The 7,911-nt window shown below is 45.3% G+C and overlaps 1 pseudogene; it reads left to right on the top strand.

Annotated features, from left to right (window-relative positions):
* The first annotated feature begins 997 nt into the window (after positions 1-997).
* Positions 998-7,499, top strand: LOC144326188 (uncharacterized; annotated as a pseudogene).
* Positions 7,500-7,911: the final 412 nt, after the last annotated feature.

Here is a 7,911-nt window from a genome sequence, read left to right as displayed (position 1 = left end):
TGTATATCTTTCTGCCACTTCTTGAAACAGTCCATTTTGTCCACAACCTGCAATGTTTGAAACAAAAACAGCATTCTAGGCAAAACATTCATCTTAATAACAGCAATTCGCCTAACAAGGAAAGTCTCAAATTTGACCATATTTCTAAATCTTTCTTAACTTCTGTCCAACATTTCTCATAGTTGTCTTTGAATAAGTTCACATTTTTAGATGTCATGTTAATCCCCAAGTATTTCACTTTCTTTGCCACAGTTAATCCAGTTTCACTCTGAAACCTCTCTCTTTCACCAACTGTTAGATTTTTCTCCAGTACTTTCGTTTTTTGCTTATTCAGCTTAAATCCTGCTACTTCACCAAATACTTGAATTAACTCTAAAACTCTTTTCGTACTAGTGTCTGGCTCTTGTAAAGTTAGTACTAAATCATCTGCAAAAGCCCTCAATTTATATTGTTTAGCTCCGACCTGAACCCCTCTGATCATATTTAACAAAACCTCCAAGACAGATATAAAAAGTAATGGGGATATTGGGCACCCCTGTCGTGTCCCTTTTTCAATAGGAAATTCTTCAGTAACCACGTTATTTACAATTAACTTTGCTTTTTGTTCAGAGTAAATTGCACCTATACCATTCTCAAAGCCTTGGCCTACCCCCATCCCTTGTAGATTCTTTTTCATAAAGCTCCAAGAGATATTGTCAAAGGCTTTCTCCGCATCCACAAATATTAATACTGCCTTAGTATTAATATTGGCTTCTAACAATTCCATAATATCTATTATATTTCTCACATTGTCTGACAGATGTCTTCCTGGAAGAAAGCCAGCCTGGTCCTTGTGAATCTCTCCCACCAACACTTTCTTCAATCTTTTTGCCAAAATGTCTGCAAAAATTTTGTAATCCACATTAAGTAATGATATAGGGCAGGGCGGTAGTTCTTAATCTGGCCCTTTCAGTCTCTGTTTTTGGTAATGTATGCTTCTTTCCACGATTCCAGTGTAATGTATGCTTCTTTCCACGATTCAGGTGCCTTTTGACGTGTTTTTTAGTTCCTTTATTGTCTTTCTTGAAAGTCTTATCAGGATTCTCCCCGCACCCCCCCCCCACTCCCAAACAGGTGAGGAAGATGATGGCCAGAATTCTATGGAGCCATCTGTGAATTCATTGGGAAGAACAAAGAAACAGTTTAAATGCAGGGAATGTGGGATGTGCTTTTATCACAGTGGAAGACTGAGGACACATCAACGAACTCACACGGGGGAGCAACCATTTAGATGTACTGACTATCGAAAGACCTTCAGGGAAAATAGAACTCTTAGAAAACATCAAGGAACTCACACGGGAAAACCATTTGAATGTACTGAATGTGGAAAGAGCTTCAGTGGAAGTGGAGACCTTAGAAGGCACCAACGAACCCACACAGGTGATAAACCATTTAAATGTATTGAATGTGGAAAGAGTTTCAGTGAAAGTGGAACACTTAGAATACACCAACTAACTCACATGGAGGAGAAACCATTTAAATGTATTGAATGTGGAAAGAGCTTCAGTAGAAGTGAACACCTTAGAAGACACCAACGAACCCACACGGGGGAGAAACCATTTAAATGTATTGAATGTGGAAAGTGCTTCAGTGTAACTGGAAGCCTTAGAAGACATCAACGAACTCACACGGGGGAGACACCATTTGAATGTATTGAATGTGCAAAGTGTTTCAGTCAAAACGAAACACTTAGAAGACACCAATGAACTCACACAGGGGAGAAACCATTTAAATGTATTGAATGTGGAAAGGGCTTCAGTGAAAGTGGAGCACTTAGAAGACATCTACAAACTCACATAGAGGAGAAACCATTTAAATGTATTGCATGTGGAAAGGGCTTCAGTAAGAGTGGAGACCTTAGAATACACCAAGGAACTCACATGGGGGAGAAACCATTTAAATGTATTGAATGTGGAAAGAGCTTCTGTAGAAGTGGAACACTTAGAAGACATCAACGAACTCACGCAGAGGAGAAACAATTTAAATGTATTGAATGTGGAAAGAGCTTCAGTAGAAGTGAACACCTTAGAAGACATCAACTAACTCACACGGGTTAGTTCTCTCTTGTACCTGCGATACATTGACGATATTTTTATCATCTGGACACATGGTCAACAGACCCTGGACACCTTCCACCAGAAATTCAATGATTTTCACCCCACAATCAACCTAACAATGAATCAATCTATGCAAGAAATACATTTTTTGGACACTACTATAAAAATACAGGATGGGCACATAGACACCACCTTATACCGTAAACCTACTGACCGACAAACATATCTACATGCCTCTAGCTACCATCCCAAACTTACCAAACAGTCCATTGTATATAGCCAGACACTACGTTGCAGCCGTATCTGTTCCAATTCTACAGACAGAGACTCTCACCTAAGAGATCTACAGCAAACCTTTTTAGAACTAAAATACCCAGCAGATGAAGTTAGACAACAGATCAGCAGAGCCAGACTGATACCCAGAGAGAACTTGCTGCAAGACAGACCCAAAAAAGAAAATAACAGAACACCTCTAGTCATCACATACAGCTCCCAAGTCAAAAAAAGTACAACACATCATCAGAGATCTACAACCTCTCCTGGACAATGACAGTTCTCTTTCTCAAGCTCTGGGAGGAAGACCTTTCATTGCCTACAGACAGCCACCCAATCTTAAACAGCTCCTAACCCACAATAATACTACAACCAGACCTAACACGGACACTGGCACCAGAGCCTGCAATAAACCCAGATGCCAACTTTGCTGCCACATACACCCGGACGACACCATTACAGGCCCCAACAACATCACACATACCATCTCGGGACTATTTAATTGCTCATCGTCTAACATTGTGTATGCCATCAAATGCCAGCAGTGTCCTTCAGCTCTCTATATTGGACAAACAGGCCAAACCTTACGCCAAAGAATAAACAGACATAAATCTGACATCAAGAATCACAAGACAGAGAAACCAGTAGGAGAACACTTCAATCTCCCAGGACATTCTATACAAGATCTCAAAGTAGCTGTTTTACTACAAAGGAATTTCAGAAATAGACTGGAAAGAGAAGCTGCTGAATTGCATCTCATTACCAAACTTAAAACCATGGAGAAACCTGGTCTGAACAAAGACATTGGATTCTTATCTCATTATACATGACAAAGCCATTTTTCACCTTCTCACCCCTTACTCTTTCCTGTAAGACCTATTGCAGTCGTTAAAAGTCGTCAACAGGCTCATCACAGCCATCTGCCAATCACCCATTCCCACCACCCTTCTGAGTAATACCCCTCCCCACCTTCTCACTATATAGAAGGATCTGGCAACTTCTGTTTCAGTGTATCTGAAGAAGTGTGCATGCAAACGAAAGCTCATACCAAGAACTAACTTAGTTGGTCTTTAAGGTGCTACTGGAAGGAATTTTTTTTGTTTTCACACGGGGGAGAAACCATTTCAATGTATTGAATGTGGAAACAACTTCAGTCAAAGTGGAGCACTTAGAATACATCAACTAACACACAAAGGAGAAACCATTCAAATGTATTGAATGTGGAAAGAGCTTCAGTAGAAGTGGACACCTTAGAATACACAAACGAACTCACACGGGGGAGAAACCATTTGCATGTATTGAATGTGGAAAGTGTTTCAGTCAAAACGGAACACTTGGAAAACACCAAAAAAACTCACACAGGAGAAACCATTTAAATGTACTGAATGTGGAAAGAATGTGGAAAGCTTCAGTCCATATCGACACCTTATAAGACACCAACTTCAGCTGCAGTAGAGCACTTAGAGTACACCAACTAACTTATACGGGGGAGAAACCATTGGAACGTATTGAATGTGAGATGAGCTTCAACTGTAAGGATAAACTTACATTACACTGGCGAACTCGCACATGGGAGAAGCTTAACTCAATATGAAACCTTAGGAAACTGTTGCTAACTCACATGGGGAAAACCAGATTTATGAAATGTGGAAAAGGCTTCAGAGGGAGTGGAAACCTTAATATTCATAAGATAATTCACACAGGTGGGAAACCATATAAATGTATGGAGTTTTCCGCTCAGGTTTCCCAGATTTCCTGGGAAGTGAAGATGATTGTCAAGTCTCTGGATGTGCAGAAAATAATTTGTGTTTGTTTTCAATAATAATAATATTTTTTATTTGTACCACGCCCATCTGGCTGGATTTCCCCAGCCACTCTGGGTGGCTTCCAACAAAACATTGAAATACAATAGTCCTTCAGATATTAAAAGTTTCCCTAAACAGGGCAGCCTTCAGATGTCTTTTAAAGTCTGGTGGCTGTTTTTTCCTTTGACATCTGGTGGGAAGGTATTCCACAGGGAGAGCACCACTTCTGAGAAGGCCCTCTGCCTGGTTCCCTGTAACTTCACTTCTCTCAGTGAGGGAACCGCCAGCAGGCTCTTGGTACTGGACATCCATGTCCAGGCAGAACGATGGGGGTAAAGACTCTCCTCCCGTCACCAGTCTAGCTGCCGCATTCTGGATTAGTTGTTGTTTCTGGATTACCTTCAAAGGTAGCCCCACGTAGAATGCATTGCAGTAGTGCAAGTGGGAGATAACTGCAGCATGCACTAGTCTGGCAAAACAGTCTTCAGGCAGATAGGGTCTCAGCCTGCGTACCAGATGGAGCTGGTAAACAGCTGCCCTGGACACAGAATTGACCTGTGCCTCCATGGACAGCTGCAAGTCCATAATGACTCCCAGGCTGCGCACCTGGTCCTTTAGGGGTACAGTTACCCCATTCAGGACCAGGGAGTCCTCCACACCTGCCTGCCTCCTGTCCCCCCAAAACAGGACATCTGCCTTGTCGGGATTCAACTTTAATATGTTAGCTGCCATCCATCCAATCACCTCCAGGAACTCACACAGGACCTTCACCATCTTCACTGGTTCTGATTTGAAAGAGAGGTAGAGCTGGGTATCCACATACTGATGAACACCCAGCACAAACACCCTGATGATCTCTCCCAGCGGCTTCATGTAGATGTTGAAAAGCATGGGGAGAGGACGGAACCCTGAGGCACCCCACAAGTGAGAGCTCAGGGATCTGAACACTCATCCCCCAACACCACTCATCCCCCAACAACACTTTCTGAACACGGCCCAAGAGGAAGGAGCGGAACCACTGTATAACAGTGCCTCTAGCTCCCAGCCCCTCTAGACGGTCCAGAAGGATGTTATGGCTGACGGTGTCAAATGCCTCTGAAAGATCCAGCAGAACTATGAAACAGCTCTCACCTTTGTCCCTAGCCCGCCGGAGATCATTGACCGACGTGCCCAGGTCAGTTTCAGTCGCATGATGAGGCCTGAATCCCAACTGGAAGGGATCCAAATGGTCCACATCTTCAGCAACCACCCAATCAATCAATCAATCAATCAATCAATCAATCACCTTGCCATAGAGTGTTACTTCAGGTTAAGAACTTTGCTTCAGGATGAGAACAGAAATTGTACAGCGGCAGCAAGAGGCTCGATTAGCTAAAGTGGTGCTTCAGGTTAAGAACAGTTTCACGTTAAGAACAGACCTCCTGAACGAATTAAGTTCTTAACCAGAGGTACCACTGTAACTGCCTCTTTGAGTGTGTCTGGGAAGGCTACTTCACAGAGAGAAGCATTCACCACCCCACAGAGCCCATCACCCAGCCCTTCCTGGCTAGCTTTTATGAGCCAGGATGGGCAAGGATCAAGGAGACAGGTGGTTGGTTTCACTCGTCCAAGCAGCCTGTCCACATCCTCGGACATAACAGATTGGAATTGATCCCACGCAACTTGACTAGACAGGACTCTAGCACTCACCAGCCCACGCCCTGCTCCCACGGGGGAGTCTACCTCTCTGAATCTGAGTGACTTTTCTGCAAAAAAACTTTGCAAAATCATTGCAGGCGATCATGTGGCCCATACGGGGCCCCATTGGAGAGTTGGTTGTATTAAATTGCAAACCACCTGAAACAGTCTCCTGCTGCTGTTTTCTGCAGATGCAAGAGAGGGGGTGAAGAAGGTTTTATTCACCTTTGCTATCGCCATTTGGTAGGCTTGATGTTGAGCTCTAACCCGTGTCCGGTCAGATTCAGAATGAGGTTTCTGCCACTGGTGCTCTAGCTATCTCATTGCCCTCAGATCATGGGAAACCATGGGGATGTCCAGGCTCCATGCAATCGGAGAGGGCGCTTCAGAGCTAGACAGTCAATAAGGTAAAGGTACCCCTGCTCGTACGGGCCAGTCTTGACAGACTCTAGGGTTGTGCGCCCATCTCACTCTATAGGCCGGGGGCCAGCGCTGTCCGAAGACACTTCCGGGTCACGTGGCCAGCGTGACAAGCTGCATCTGGCGAGCCAGCGCAGCACACGGAACGCTGTTTACCTTCCCGCTAGTAAGTGGTCCCTATTTATCTACTTGCACCCGGGGGTGCTTTCGAACTGCTAGGTTGGCAGGCGCTGGGACCGAGCAGCGGGAGCGCACCCCGCCGCAGGGATTCGAACTGCCGACCTTTCGATCGGCAAGCCCTAGGCGCTGAGGCTTTTACCCACAGCGCCACCCGCGTCCCTAGACAGTCAATAGCCCTGGTTAACTCCACATTCCAACCGGGCACCAGGGAATTAGCTGAAAGGCCATCAGCATGGGATAAAACATCCCCTACCACTCTCTGGAAACCATTTGGATCCATTAAGTGGCGGGGGGGACCATCCAAATCGGTCCCACCTCCCTGCAGATGGGAAGGGTTGTGGAGAAGTCCAGGTGCACCAGAAAGTGATCTGACCATGGTACTTCTTTAGTTTCGCTTTTACTTAGTGTCAGATCACCAACATCCATAGAGGTGAACACCAGGTCTAAGGAATGTCTGCGACACTGAGTTGGGCCAAACTTATTCAGGGACAGCCCCATGGAGGCCATGCTTTCCACAAAGTCCCAATCAGCCCCTTGTAAGGTTGTGTTGGCGTGAATGTTAAAATCCCCCAGGACAACCAAATTAGGTGTCTCCAGGAGAACATCTGCCACGACCTGAAGCAGCTTGGGCAGGGAATCCTTGGTGCAGCGGGGTGGTTGGTACACCAAAAGGAATCCTGTACTGCCCCTATTGTCCAATTTCAAGAACATGCACTCAGAGAACTGGGTCTTTCCAATAGGACGCCTGGTGGAAATTAATGATTTCCTAAAAATCACTGCAACCCACCTGCTCGCCCACATGACTGGGTTGAGAAGAGAACCTGGTGGACAAGCAGCGGCAAGGACAGGTCCATCTGCTTCATCCTACCAAGTCTCTGTTACACATGCCAAGTCCTCCATCCACGATCAAGGCAGGGAATTTAAAAGGTCTATATAAGGGCAGGCACACCTTTGTTCGGGGTCCTCCTCCATCCTCCTGCATGTGAGGGGAGCACCCTGTTGCAACAGTTCAATAAAGATCAGGCTTACTAGCTGCTTTGCTTCTCAATATTCTCTGGTTGGCCTCTGTTATTTTCTCCTACTGATGGAGAACCGGCAAAGGGCTCTGTAAAGGCTCTTGTGTCCCCCATAAGGGAATAAGGGCAGATTTTGTTTACAACAGGTACCTCTTTATCTTCTTGCACTTTGTGCTTTCGAATTGCTAGGTTGGCAGGAGCAGAAACAGCAACGGGAGCTCACCCCATTGCAGGGATTCGAACTGCCATCCTTCTGATTGACAAGCCCTAGGCTCTGGGGTTTAAACCACAACTCCAGCTGCGTCCCTTATTGAGGACAATACGTTCTTGCAAAAGCGGGGGTCCAAAGCAGCCACAGTCCAGCTGGGGCAATGTATGAACTTATTTTCCCCATGCACACGTTCCCTCCCTCGCCCTCCCATTGGTTGGGGGCTATAAGGTTTT

This window comes from Podarcis muralis, chromosome 2 (assembly GCF_964188315.1).
Source record: "Podarcis muralis chromosome 2, rPodMur119.hap1.1, whole genome shotgun sequence".
Lineage (NCBI taxonomy): Eukaryota > Metazoa > Chordata > Lepidosauria > Squamata > Lacertidae > Podarcis > Podarcis muralis.
Note: the sequence above shows the minus strand (reverse complement) of the source record. Positions and strands in the feature narration are given on the sequence as shown.